Source organism: Cyprinus carpio, chromosome B7 (assembly GCF_018340385.1).
Source record: "Cyprinus carpio isolate SPL01 chromosome B7, ASM1834038v1, whole genome shotgun sequence".
In the NCBI taxonomy this organism is placed as follows: Eukaryota; Metazoa; Chordata; class Actinopteri; order Cypriniformes; family Cyprinidae; genus Cyprinus; species Cyprinus carpio.
Window position 1 is genome coordinate 33,485,323 of NC_056603.1, and position 14,824 is coordinate 33,500,146.

Here is a 14,824-nt window from a genome sequence, read left to right on the forward strand (position 1 = left end):
TGAAGCTGTCCTCCTGAATTAAGTCTGAATAATCTAATAAATCAAGAATCAACCTAATATTGTTAACAATGTGTCTTTTGTTCAAAAAACCAGATTGTGTCTCATCTATAACAGAACCCAATACAGATTTTAGTCTTTTAGCAAACATAATAGCTAAGATTTTATAATCACTGTTGAGCAGAGAAATGGGACGCCAATTGTCAATTAAGAGTAAATATTTTTTAGGTTTCGGAATTGAAGTAATTAAGCCTTGAGTGAGAGTTGGGGGGAGAGCCTCATTCTGTATGCTTTCTTCAAAAACCTTAAGTAAAAGAGGAGACAATTCTTTAGAGAACTGTTTATAAAACTCTGCGGTATGCCCGTCCGTTCCGGGAGGTTTATTATTTTTAAGTTCTAGAATTGAGTTACTAACTTCAGATAAAGTAATATCACTATCACAGAGATTTCTGTCATCTCTTGAGATACTCTTACAATTTTTAACAGACTCCAGAAAATTATGGGCTGCCTCTTACGAAAATGTTTTTTTTTTATACAAATTACTGTAAAATTGTCACGGTTCATGAATCGGCTGTCTCACACTGAGGTGTCTGTGTGAGTGTAATTGTGTGGGTGTGGTTACTCATTGTGTTGATTAGTGTCACCAGCTGTCGTTGATTTCACCTCCCTTTATATGTCAGTAAATTCCCTCTCATGTTGTCAGATCGTTGTGGTTGTTCCCTGGTGTGCGTCCTGTTCTTGTGTCTCGTCGAGCCCCGGTCTCTGTTGGATTTCGTCAGTTCTTCGTGTTGTTTGGATTTCGTCAGTCCCTTGTGTCGTCTGGATGTTCCATGGTTCCTGGGGTTCTCTTCACGCTCTTCACCGCACCACCAACCGGATCGCCATCTCGTCCCTGCTTCACCACCACCACCACCACCTGATTGTTTGTCCCCGGCCTGTGTCTGTACTCTGACCATCATTATAATTAAACTTGTTTACTTGCATCTTGCATCCTCTCATTATTCATCACAAAAATTTAGCACAGAAATGTGCAATTGCCTGAGGATTATTAGTGACTGTCCCCTCAATATTAAGAGTTTCAATTAGTGAAGTACTTAAGCGATTCTTTTCTAATCTGAACAAAAATATGCTGTGTTACATTCTCTCTCCTCCAGCCATTTTTGTCTTGATCTAATATAAGCACCCTGTGCCCTATAAGTGTACATCTCATCTAATTTAGACTGCAGGTCAGCATACTCAAGCTTATCAGATTCAGAAAACAACTCTGGGGGTTTAGAAGAAAGTATTGCAATTTTAGACACCACCTTATTTTCTTCTGCTCTCTTAAGTTTAGCTAAATTACTGCCGAATTTTCTAAAGTATTTACTAATTTCAAACTTCAACAGCTCCCACTGGAAACAGTATGAATCTAACACTAAAGCTCTTCTCCAGTACTGCTCAATCAATGATGTAATATTCTTCTTAACATCTTCAAAATGGAGAAGAGAATTGTTCAATTTCCAGTAAGAAGGAAATGAGTTGAAATCAAGGGATGCAGAAAGACAAAGCCTAAGAGAGACTGCACTGTGATCTGTAAGAGGTGTATCATGAATGCTGACTGATTTACAACTATATGCTAGGCCTTTGAGAAATGAGCCAGTAGTCTATTCAGGACTGCTTAGAACGGTCCTTGCTGCTCCACGTATAGAGTCTCTGCTGTGGATAAATTTCTCTCCATACAGGTCCTGGTCAATAAATTAGCATGTTGTGATTTTAGTTCATTATTTTCCATAATGTAATGATAAAAATTAAACTTTCATATATTTTAGATTCATTGCACACCAACTGAAATATTTCAGGTCTTTTTTATTGTTTTAAGACTGATGATTTTGGCATACAGCTCATGAAAACCCAAAATTCCTATCTCAAAAAATTAGCATATCATGAAAAGGTTCTTTCTAAACGAGCTATTAACCTAATCATCTGAATCAACTAATTAACTCTAAACACCTGCAAAAGATTCCTGAGGCTTTTAAAAACTCCCAGCCTGGTTCATTACTCAAAACCGCAATCATGGGTAAGACTGCTGACCTGACTGCTGTCCAGAAGGCCATCATTGACACCCTCAAGCGAGAGGGTAAGACACAGAAATAAATTTCTGAACGAATAGGCTGTTCCCAGAGTGTTGTATCAAGGCACCTCAGTGGGAAGTCTGTGGGAAGGAAAAAGTGTGGCAAAAAACGCTGCACAACGAGAAGAGGTGACCGGACCCTGAGGAAGATTGTGGAGAAGGACCGATTCCAGACCTTGGGGGACCTGCGGAAGCAGTGGACTGAGTCTGGAGTAGAAACATCCAGAGCCACCGTGCACAGGCGTGTGATTTTGAACCAGAAACAGAGGCAGAAGCGCCTGACCTGGGCTACAGAGAAGCAGCACTGGACTGTTTCTTAAGTGGTCCAAAGTACTTTTTTAGGATGAAAGCAAATTTTGCATGTCATTCAGAAATCAAGGTGCCAGAGTCTGGAGGAAGAACGGGGAGAAGAAAATGCCAAAATGCCTGAAGTCCAGTGTCAAGTACCCACAGTCAGTGATGGTCTGGGGTGCCATGTCAGCTGCTGGTGTTGGTCCACTGTGTTTTATCAAGGGCAGGGTCAATGCAGCTAGCTATCAGGAGATTTTGGAGCACTTCATGCTTCCATCTGCTGAAAAGCTTTATGGAGATGAAGATTTCGTTTTTTCAGCACGACCTGGCACCTGCTCACAGTGCCAAAACCACTGGTAAATGGTTTACTGACCATGGTATTACTGTGCTCAATTGGCCTGCCAATTCTCCTGACCTGAACCCCATAGAGAATCTGTGGGATATTGTGAAGAGAAAGTTGAGAGACGCAAGACCCAACACTCTGGATGAGCTTAAGGCTGCTATCGAAGCATCCTGGGCCTCCATAACACCTCAGCAGTGCCACAGGCTGATTGCCTCCATGCCACGCCGCATTGAAGCAGTCACTTCTGCAAAAGGATTCCCGACCTAGTATTGAGTGCATAACTGAACATAATTATTTGAAGGTTGACTTTTTTTTTTTGTATTAAAACCACTTTTCTTTTATTGGTCGGATGAAATATGCTAATTTTTTGAGAATTTTGGGTTTTCATGAGCTGTATGCCAAAATCATTAGTATTAAAACAATAAAAGACCTGAAATATTTCAGTTGGTGTGCAATGAATCTAAAATATATGAAAGTTTAATTTTTATCATTACGTTATGGAAAATAATGAACTTTTATCACAATATGCGAATTTTCTGAGAAGGACCTGTATATCAACAACACAAAAACGCAACATGAAATTATTCATAATTGGACTTATAGAAGCAGCTCTAGGGGGAAACCTATCTAAATCACTGTTTAAAACCATATTGAAATCCCCACCTAAAATAAGAACAGCATTTGGGTATTTATTTAACCAGTACTGAATATTTTCACTGATATTGTCCATTAAAGTGGTATTTTCTATAGAAGAATTGTACCCATAAACATTTAATAACACTGAGATGGTCTGACCAAGTGAAAGCACTAATAAGAGAAAATGACCCTTTGGATCACTGTCAACGTGTAGAATTTCACCAGCAAACTTATTTAAAATGGTGACACCTGCTGATCGCTTTGTGCCATGCGACATTCATACATCACTGCCCCACTGGGACCTCCAAAATTTAACATCGTCCTGTGTGGAATGGGTTTCTTGAAAAAAGCAAAAGTCTGATCCATGGTTTTTAACAAACAAAAAGAGGGCTTTGCGCTTCACATTGTTTCTTAGACCCCTGGCATTAAGAGAAATGAACGATATTGACATTGAAAAAATGAACAGCAATGAACAGCTGTTAACACGATTCAAAACAAAGGCAAAAAGTCAAAACTGACTGATAGATGAGAAGAAAGTTGATATGAACAGAGCTTAACTGACCAATTAAAAGGTCCAGCTGTAATACGACAATAGTTCAAACGCCATAGTGACAGTTAACAGTCATCATCTTACAAAAGAGTACACGATCCTCATGATGGAACTCACAAAGTAATCTCCGCACCTTCAATAAACGCACGCACTCCGATATAATAGGCCATTTTTCCAGCAGCCCTCGCCTCTCTCACTCTCAGCCACAAACTCTTCCGTCTCTCCCGGTCCAGCAAAGTCAGATCTTCTGCGAAGTGCAGGTTGTTGTCTTTGAGAAACTGGGAATTCTTGGCCGCTTTCCATAAGGCATCGCGGATAATCTGTGAGGAGAACTGCATGATAACGGCGCGAGGTTTTGTGTTGTCACCTCTCCTCCCTAACCGATGCACAGTGTCAACAACATCTGGGTACTTGCTCTTGGCCTCGGGATAAGTCTCGCTGCAGATTTGAATGACCTCGGATCTGATATCTTCTTTGAAAGTCTCAGGCACACCAAACAATCTCAAATTCCACCTGCGAGAGTATCTCTCTAGATCAGAAATGTGTGTTTCCCAGGTGCTCGTGAGACGTTCTTGATCTTTAAGCCTGGAATCTACATCTTTCACATTAGTTTTTTAGATCTTGTACTTCTGCACACACAAAGTCTTCAGCCCTTCTTTCTTCTGAGCATTGGCGCTAATCATTCCTTCGAGTGCGTCAAACCGAGTATTGATCAACGAGGAGAGGGTAGAAATGATGGCAGAGTCGGCCTGCTCGTTTGGACTTGAAGATTTACCTTTTTTCTGAGCAGGTGGCTTGCTAGGAGTGACAGGGAGTGAAGTCGCGCAGAGATCTAGCTCGTTTACAGGAGGAGAAGCATAATCGTGGACATCCATGATTTCGATAGTGTCTGATCGCTCTTTGTGTTTGTCAAATGGCATATTTATGATCTAAATTGTATGTACTAAAATATGATCTAGCAAATGTAACGAAAAAAATACGTTAATACAGCTATACTTTCTTAATATATAAAGTTTGGCCAGGAGCTCTGAAAACTTCGACTTAACAAGGCGCCATCTTGGACCTCGCCCCAAGACCTTTGAAGTCCGACACTTCCTGAATCTCGCTGTTTTGTCGCCTGCAAATGTCAGCAGTGGAGGAAATCGCGTTCGCTCTTTTTTATCACAGATGAAGTGGATGTAATCGAAATACCACTGTTTTGTCATCATGTTCTTTGTTCTGCTGAACACAAAGGAGGAAATTTAGAAGAGTGTTTGCAAACAAGCAGGTTTCTGCCACCATTTCACGTCCATAGTATTTTTCCATACCATGCAAGTCAAAGCTGTTTTGTAGCAAACATTCTTCAGAATTTCTTCCCTTGTTTTAAGCCAGACCCTTACGCTTCTCAGATGAAACCACACAAAGATGAGGCATAATGGCTAAACAGTCCATTTAGATATGTATGTGTGCATGTATATTTTTAATGGGTTGATTTATTAATTCACACAAACATACAATAGAATAAAGTGAAAATTACAAGGAAGAATTCTAATTAAGAGAAAAATAAAATAAACGCATGTCCTAATTCTTAACTTCACTAGGCGTGTTTTGTTTATGTTTAGTTCGCATGTAAATATAAATAAATAAATAAATGGGTAATCTAATTCTTAGAATAAAGAGAAAATGTATCAGTTGACATTCTCAGCCAATGAGCATGAAGCTGTGTCGTCAGTCAGTCATTTCCCATCATGCTTTTGAATAGCGCAGTCGGTGGAGAGCAACTGCGCTCGACTGCTCAATCCGAAACAACCGCCTCGCTGTCGCGAGAGTTTTTTTGGCACACGTTACCATGACATCAGAGCAAGGCGGACGTAACTCAGACACTTTTCTAACCGGCATGCATCTCGCGGTGATCACCGGTGATCGGTTCTGCGCAGATTTTGCTCATCTCAAACAAGCCTCATGTAAAAAAAAAAAAAAAAAAAAAAAAATTATATAGAGAGAGATAGGATCCAACCAAGTGTCGATCAAATGAGCACATGACTGAATGACATCCTTTAGGGCACGCAGCATGTATCCATGGCAATGCTCAGCTGCATAGTGACAGTTAAAGGTTTTTTTTTTTTTAATGCCAAAACACTTAATAACAAGCCTTTAGACACAACAACCTCAAAACAATAAATGACAAAATACGAAAAAATAATACAAGATAATAATTAAAATAAATGAATAAATAAATCAAAGAACATATAAATAACATAAACCAGAGGGGGGGAAATTATACAAGGATAAACATCGAAAGCATTTTTTGACTTTTGAAAGATTTTTTGTTTTTTATGCCCATCAAAGATAAAACGTAAGAATTATAATCAACCAGAAAAATTGACAGTACTGGGTTCTTACCCAAAAATTTACACTTATGTATAAAATATTTGCCAAATACAATAAAAAGATTAACAATATATTGAATACAAAAGTTAGAGTTATAATAAAAGAAAATAATATCAAAAGTATTGATAGATATTCTAACATTTGTTTTATCTGAGAGATAGGTACATAACTCATTCCAAAATGATTTAACACAAACACATTCACAAAAAAGATGTACAATGGTCTCTTCTAAATCACAGAAAGTAAATTTTTTTTCAATATTTTGGTTTTTCTTATTAAGTATTTTGTTTATAGTTTAGTATATTTTTAATATTTTAGATTTTATTTATTTTTTTTTATTCACAGAAGGTATTTGTGTGGAAGAGACCAAACGGCACTCCAATTAATATTGTATAGTGCCATCCATTTAAAAGAAGACGCTGGAATAGATTTTCTGTTGATATGATTTCGAACAAAGCGATTATTGAATTTGTCCTCAACAATCAAAATCCCTTCTACTGAGATATAATTGTTAGGGCTATAAATAGAAACAGGATTAAAGCTTTGCTCTCCTTTCAATAGAGTTTTTATACCACTAGGAATGGCATTAAATACAGTGTTATATTCTTAACGAAGCCCCAAAATCAAATTTCCTGGAAAATTCTGAAAAGGAATATAGCTGACCATTGTCATCTATCAACTGATTAACAGTGTATATGTTATTTAAATACCATCTCTCAAAAAATAATGATTTATTTCTATAAACAATATTCTGATTATTCCAAATAAAACAACGGTGAGGTGAAAAATTGTGTTTGTAAACCAGTAACCATGAAAATAAAGCCTGTTGATGAAATTTTGCTAATTTAATGGGTAATTTACCAAGTGAGAAGGGGCACTGTAACAAAAATTCAATGCCTCCAATTTTCTTAAAAATAAAATTAGGGAATGTGTTCCATATAGAATCAGTTTTTCTAACGAATCTTTTCAACCAATTTACTTTTAATACATGGTTAAAGAGGGTGAAGTCAACAACTTCAAGACCTCCATCACTAATCTTATTAGTTAAAAACCTCCTTTTTAACTTTGTGTGATTTGTTTTTCCATATGAAATTATATAATAATTTATCCAAAAAGACACATGATGACTTAAGACAAACCATTACAGAGAAGAGATAGGAAACTCTTGATAGACCCTCTGCCTTTGACAATAAGACTCGACCAGCGAGAGACAAATCTCTTGCTAGCCAAGATTTAAACTTCTTTCTAACCATGTCTTTAATAGGAGTGAGATTAAGTTCTGAAAGGACCATGTTTGAATTTAAAGATATTTTTACACCCAAATAATTAATCACATCTTTAAACTGAATTCCACAAATTGCTGTTTTATCTATATTTTTTAATGACAATATCTCACATTTTGAGATATTAAGAGATAGGCCAGACACTTGAGAAAAATCTTTAATGATCTCCATTGCTTTAGGAACCTCTGATTGATCTTTTAAGAAAAGTGTGGTATCGTCTGCATATTGGGAGATTTTTATTTCTTTATCATGGATTCTAATACATTTAAACACATTGTTTTGGTTTACCATTAAATGTAAAATTTGAGTAACTAATAGAAAGAGAAAGGGGGAGATGGGGCAACCCTGTCTTATTCCTCTGTAGATCGAAAATTTTTGGCGTTGTTCCAGATATAAGTTTAACACCACTATTTCCTCTTACATACAAAGTTTTTACTGCATTGATAAAACAATTATTAAAATCAAAGTAATGTAATACAATAAGAATGAAGTTGTGGCTAACAGTATCGAAGGCTTTTTGGAAATCTAAAAACATAATTAGAGAAGGATCTGAAGCTAAATCACGATAATCAATCAAATCAAGAACTAACCTATATTATTTGATATGTGACAACCCTTTATAAACCCAGATTCGCACTCATCAATTAAGTCATCCAGGCCATATTTAAGACGTTTTGCCAAAATAGAAGCCAAAATTTTATAGTCATTATTTAATAATGTGATTGGGCGCCAATTATCAATCAAAAGAAAATGTTTATGAGATATTGGTATTAAACTAATAACACCCTCTCTCATTGATGGTGGAAGGCATATATTGACAAATGATTCTTCATAAACTGCGAGTAAAAATTTAGATAAATGGTCAGGAAAAGTTTTATATAGTTCTAAAGTCAACCCATCACTCCCCGGTGATTTATTGTTTTTTAAGTTATTAATGGCTTCTTTAACTTCTTCCAATGATATTTTTTTTAGAACATATGGAATTAAAGTCATTACTAACAGATCTCTCTAAAGTAACAGAATTTAGAATAGAAAAAGGGTCAACGACCCTGGAGTCACTTTTGTATAAGTTACTAAAAAATTCTGTAATATGGGATGAAATTATATTTTTATCCTCACAAACAACACCATCAATTTTCATTTTCTTAACCGCATTGACCTCTACTCTTCTTTTTTCAAGATTAAAGAAGTATTTACTATTTTTTTCTCCCATTTCTAACCACTGTTTTCTTGATTTGATAAAAGCTCCCTTGGCTTTTTCTTCATATATTTTGTCAAGTTTATTTTGGAGTTTATTCAAAGAGACCTGATCTTCTAAAGTGAAAGTGCCTTTCTCTATTAAATTATTAATTGCAGCTGAAATTTCAAGTAAATCTGCTTTCCTTTTGATAGCTAATCTTTTACCAGAAGTCCTAACAGCACATCCGATTTCAAATTTTAAAAGTTCCCATTGTTTACCAAATATACCACTATTAATTGCAGAGTTCCAATGCTTATGAATAAGTCTTTTTATGATGGATTTCAAGTCATCATAATTTAGTAACGAGTTGACAATCAGAGATGCGCGCACACACCCACCCATCCACCAACACACACACACACACACACACACACACAAAAAGAGCACTGCAACTTTACAATTGTTCAATTAAAATAAACATATTTTGCTTCATACAACGCGTCTGTTGTCTTTGATTAGCCTAAAAGTAAAATAAAATGACATTCAGAGGACTTAAAGCAAAAGTCCACTAAACGTCCCGACTGGCCTCTGCACGTCCTGTGAATGTCCAGAGGACATCTTTGTGAATGTCCGCTAGGCATCAAGGGGACCCTACACCCTGACATCTGGGGGACATTCGCAGAGGCCATTTAGGAAACGTCCTGGGGACCTTTTTTGTTAGCTGGTTGCGTAGCCTGACGTGCACCTCTCAAAAAATGTCACAGCGCGTCAAATCTACGCGGACCGCAAGGGCTGTGATTGGTCTAGTACCCCTCCCTTCGTATCTATTTGAGTGTTGTGTGTGTTTTTTGCACTTTAATATATTTTTATGATACACCTTCTTATTTAAAATAAAACAAAGCAAAGAACAGGTGTCTTATAATTTATTATAAAACGTAGCATTACATCACTTTGTTGTTTGCGACAAACAGTTGTTCTGTCATGGTACGTTACAAGTCCTTGTGGAGATTGAAAGAATGCCATCTTCTGATGTTCCGTTGTCATCTCTTTTTTTGTAGATTTAAATAAATTATCTGTTCTTTGATAATTATTTGCCGCAGTAATGGCTGATGCTTCTACAACGAGCCACTTCTTTGGCTTTTGTCGGTACTGCAGGTAACTCAAGCAACATGCCCGTGGACACTGCAGACTAGCGGTTTGCATGTGTACTGCACGTTGACGCGGACACCGACGCAGAAGTATAAATGAAAACTGACGCACAGCCTACGGCGTAGAGGCTACAGCGTATGTCCGACGCAGAAGTATACATCAGCCTTTAATTATGATTATTTCATTTATTTACTATACTATTTATTATTAATGTCTTATTTTAGTTTTAGTTTGGCTCTAGTTTTGTATTTATTCCAGTTTATATGAAAAGGTTCATGTAGCGTGGATTAAAAATTATATACAGAGTAAATCCTCGTCACTGAACACGTTAAAAATAAGTTTCAAAATTTATCAACGTTATATTTTTTTGTGAAGATTATCTTGATGGACAAAACGTGTAAATTTCATGAACTATGGTTAAACACAGTTTATTTTTTGTGATAATCCAAAAGCCTATGGAAAAAGCCTATGGAAAAGTTCTGTTGAGGGAACCAGTGTCATGCTAACAGCTGATCCGCCTACAGAGTGATGTCATAGTTCCCCCACTTAAATATCCATCAAGATAATCTTCACAAAATAATGTAACTTTGATGAATTTTGGAGCCTAAATAAAAGCGCCAGAACCTAAAAGTTAAACTTAGGCTATAAACTAATTTAGATCCAAGATGGCGCAGATGGTGATGGCGGCCTATGTGGCGTGGGCTACAGTTGTTTTTGTGTTTTTTTAGTTTGTCCTGTCTTTAGTTATATTCCTGCAATCAGTTTCACCAAAGCCAATTTGCTGGACATTCAGCACTACACATCACCCGATATACTACCGATTTTCAACAATTCTGATGTTTTGCTGGACATAGTAGTTGGCGGAGCAGCCGCGCTGATCATGCGCTACAGGACGTGGAGACGGGGGAAAAGAGCTGGCGCACTTTTGTAGCTCAGGAGGTGCGGATTTCGAACGCCGTTGCCAAGCATCCATCTGGGGAACCTCCACTCTCTACCCAGCAAAACTGACAAACTCCTTCTGCTCTCCTGGACAAATAAGGATTTCTCGCACTCTGCTGCTCTGTGTTTTATGGAAACTTGTCTAAATGACGCCATTCCAGAGCGCTCCATCTGCCGGGCTTTCAGCTGTTCAGAGCGGACCACGACGCAGAATTAACAGGAAACTGCGCGGCGGCGGGACATGCTTTTACATCAACGGAAGGTGGTGTACAGATGTAACAGTGTTAAAGAAGGTGTGCTGTTCAGATCTAGAAGCGCTCTTGATTAACTGCAAGCTGTTCTATTCGCCGCAGCAGTTTCACTCATTCATTCTTGTTAGTGTTTACATTCAAGCGCACGTGAGCTCAGCTTTACAGAAACTCACTGATCAAATTACAGAGACAGAACAACAACACCCAGACTCTGTTTTTGATCATTCTTGAGGACTTTATTAAAGCAGATCTCTCTCGTAAACTACAAAAATACAGGCAGCATATCACATATCCCACCAGAGACAGCAATATATTGGATCACTGTTACACCACAATAAAGAATGCATATCACTCTGTTCCATGGGCAGTTTTAGGACACTCTGATCACTGTTTGGTTCATCTTATACCGGCCTACGGGCAGAAATATTATTCAGATTTACATGTATTTAGGACTGTATTTAGGTGTGTTAATGGTTGGGATAATGATTTAGAGGATTGTTTTGATGTTTGTTTTTGGAGTGTTTTTGAAGCTGCTGCCACCGATCTGGACGAGCTCACAGAGACTGTAACATTATATATCAGTTTCTGTGAAGATATGTGCATTCCTACCAGGACTCATCTAACTTACAACAATGACAAACCGTGGTTCACTGCAAAACTCAGACAGCTCCGTCAGGCCAAAGAAGATGCTTACAGGAAGGGGGACTATAGCCGCGTTTCCACCGCAGGAACTTTACCCAGGAACTAGGGACTTTGGGCTGGTACTCTGTGTGTTTCCACTGCAGGAACCAGGAACTAAAAGTTCTGGGTGAAAAAAATGCCCCTCAGAAAGTCCCTGCTGACGAGGTAGTACTTTTTCAAAGTTCCGGAACTTTTGGGGAGCGGGACTTGGGCGCTAAGCATGCTGATTGGTTGAGTTCACGCAGCATTGTGATTTCAACCACCATTTATTCAGATAATTTTCTAAATATTACTGTTATTGTGTCATGAAATGTAATTATAAAAGTATTTCAGGCGAGAATGTAGTTGTTTAAAACAGCGCCTATTTAAAAATGTGTTTCGCCGATTTCGGCGACGATCAGCTCCACGCGATCAGCAGGAGCTCACTGATCATGTATCCGCCTAGAGCAGTCTCACCTCGGCTAGTCCTTCTGACATTTGACGCTGGCTCTGATGTCTCTTTAGTGGTTAAACATAATATATATTTCGTTTTGGGTAAATCTAACAGGTAATCTTTGGTATTTATTCAATTTATCTATATGTTAAAATGAAAATAAAAAAGGCAATTGATATAATATTTCGTTTCATTGTAATGGCTGTATATATACACGTCTCCCTGAACTAAGTAACTACGGCTATTATTATGTTTAAATGAAAACGAAAGGAGGCAGTGGTATTTGATATCCTATTTTGTTTTATTGTAAATATACAGTGAGGAAAATTGCAGTAGCCAAGGCGAGCTGACTGATGTTATCAAGTACGCTGCTGTTTGCAGAATTACCGGACTTGCGTCGTCGCGGTCATCACACTCCCGAGTTGAACTCGCAAAGTCCGAACTACCGAGGATGCAAGTCCAAAATTTATGTACTTTGTATTGAGAAACGCGTGCAGACCTTTCTCACCAGTCTATTTGCCTAATCTTCCCAGTACTTTAGACCGCGGTGGAAACGCAGAAAGCAACAGGGGAAAATAGTTCCTGGGGATAAAAGTTTCTGAAACAATTGTTCCGGGTAATTTCGGTGTAAAGGCGGAAAATGTCTTGTACAAACAGGCTAAATACACACTGGAAAAGGAGATCAAAGTGGCAAAGAGGAATTATTCTGGAAAAAAAAAGAACTCAGTTCACTTCCCACGACTCAGAATCAGTGTGGAAAAGTCTGAAAGAAATCACCAACTACAAGACACCATCCCCCAGCACTGTGGAGAATCAACAACTGGCAGACAATCTGAACAAGTTTTACGGCAGGTTTGAAAGAACACCCATCACCTGCCCTGAACGCCTTTCCACACAACCGTTAACACCATTCACAGCTCTTGCAACCTGCCCTGAATACCATTCCAAACAACCGTTCACACCATTCACAACTCCCGCAACCCGCCCTGAACACCTCTCCAAACAACCGCTCTCACCATTCACACCTCCTGCAACCCCCCCTCCCCCACACCTGCAGATAAGCGAGGATGCGGTGCGCCAGGTCTTCCGGAAGCAGAAAGAAATTTCATCCCAAAGAAATCCAAAATTACAGGACTAAATGACTACAGGCCTGTGGCTTTAACGTATGTGGTCATGAAGTCATTTGAAAAACTGGTGCTGGCCCACCTGAAGGACATTACTGGACCCTTGCTGGACCTTCTTCAGTTTGACTACAGAGCAAACAGGTCTGTGGACGATGCAGTAAACATTGGACTGCATTATGCTCTGCAACACCTAGACAGACCAGAGACTTATGTGAGGATCCTATTTGTGGACTTCACCTAGGCCTTTAACACTATTGTCCCAAACCTTCTCCTGCCCAAACTAACTCAGCTCTCCGTGCCCACCTCCGTCTGTCAGTGGAACATCAGTTTCCTGACAGACAGGCAGCAGCTAGTGAGGCTGGGAAAATACACATCCAGCACCCGTACAATCAGCACTGGAGCTCCCCAGGGCTGCGTTCTCTCCCTACTTCTCTTCTCCCTGTACACCAATGATTGCACATCTAAGGACCCCTCTGTCAAGCTCCTGAAGTTTGCAGACGACACCACACTCATCGGCCTCATTCAGGATGGTGACGAGTCTGCTTACAGACAGGAGGTTAAAGAGCTGACTGTCTGGTGCACTCTTAACAACCTGGAGCTTAACACGCGCAAAACAGTGGCGATGATAGTGGACTTCAGGAGAAACCCCCCTGCTCTCACCCCACTCACCATCATGAACAACACTGTGACTGCAGTGGAGTTATTCAGGTTCCTGAGCACCACAATCTCTCAGGACCTGAAGTGGGACACTCATATTGACTCCATTGTGAAAAAGGCCCAGAAGAGGTTGTACTTCCTTCACCAGCTAAGGAAGTTCAACCTGCCACAGGAGCTGCTGAAACAGTTCTACTCCGCCATCATTGAATCCATCCTCTGCACTTCAGTAACTGTCTGGTTCAGCTCAGCTTCTAAATCTGACCTCAGAAGACTACAGAGGGTAGTCTGGACTGCTGAGCGAATCATCGGTACAACCCTCCCTTCTATTCAAGAACTGTAATTATCCAGAGTGAGCAAAAAGGCTGGCAAAATCACTCTGGACCCCTCACATCCAGCACACTACCTCTTTGAACTGTTGCCATCTGGTCGACGCTACAGAGCCTTGAGCACCAGAACGACCAGACACAGGAACAGACACAGGTTTCTTCCCTCAGGCAATCCTTATGATGAACTTTTTATTATATGTGTGGAACACAAAACTATTTTTATTTTTATATACATATACTTTTTTTTGTGTAACACATACTTAGTGTACACTTAAATTTTTGCACATAATATACCTGTACATACATAACTGCCTATTGTAATATACCTGCACATACAATTGCCAGTTTGTATACAGTAGGTAGACATCCAAAATGGGTAATACCGCCGCGCGTACCGCCGCTGCAGGGCCGCGGCGTTAACTGCAAGTCAGTCGCGTGTTAAAATCATTCGCCATACTACCGCCAGGTGGCGCAAAGGGACGGATTGCGAACTGAATGTAATGG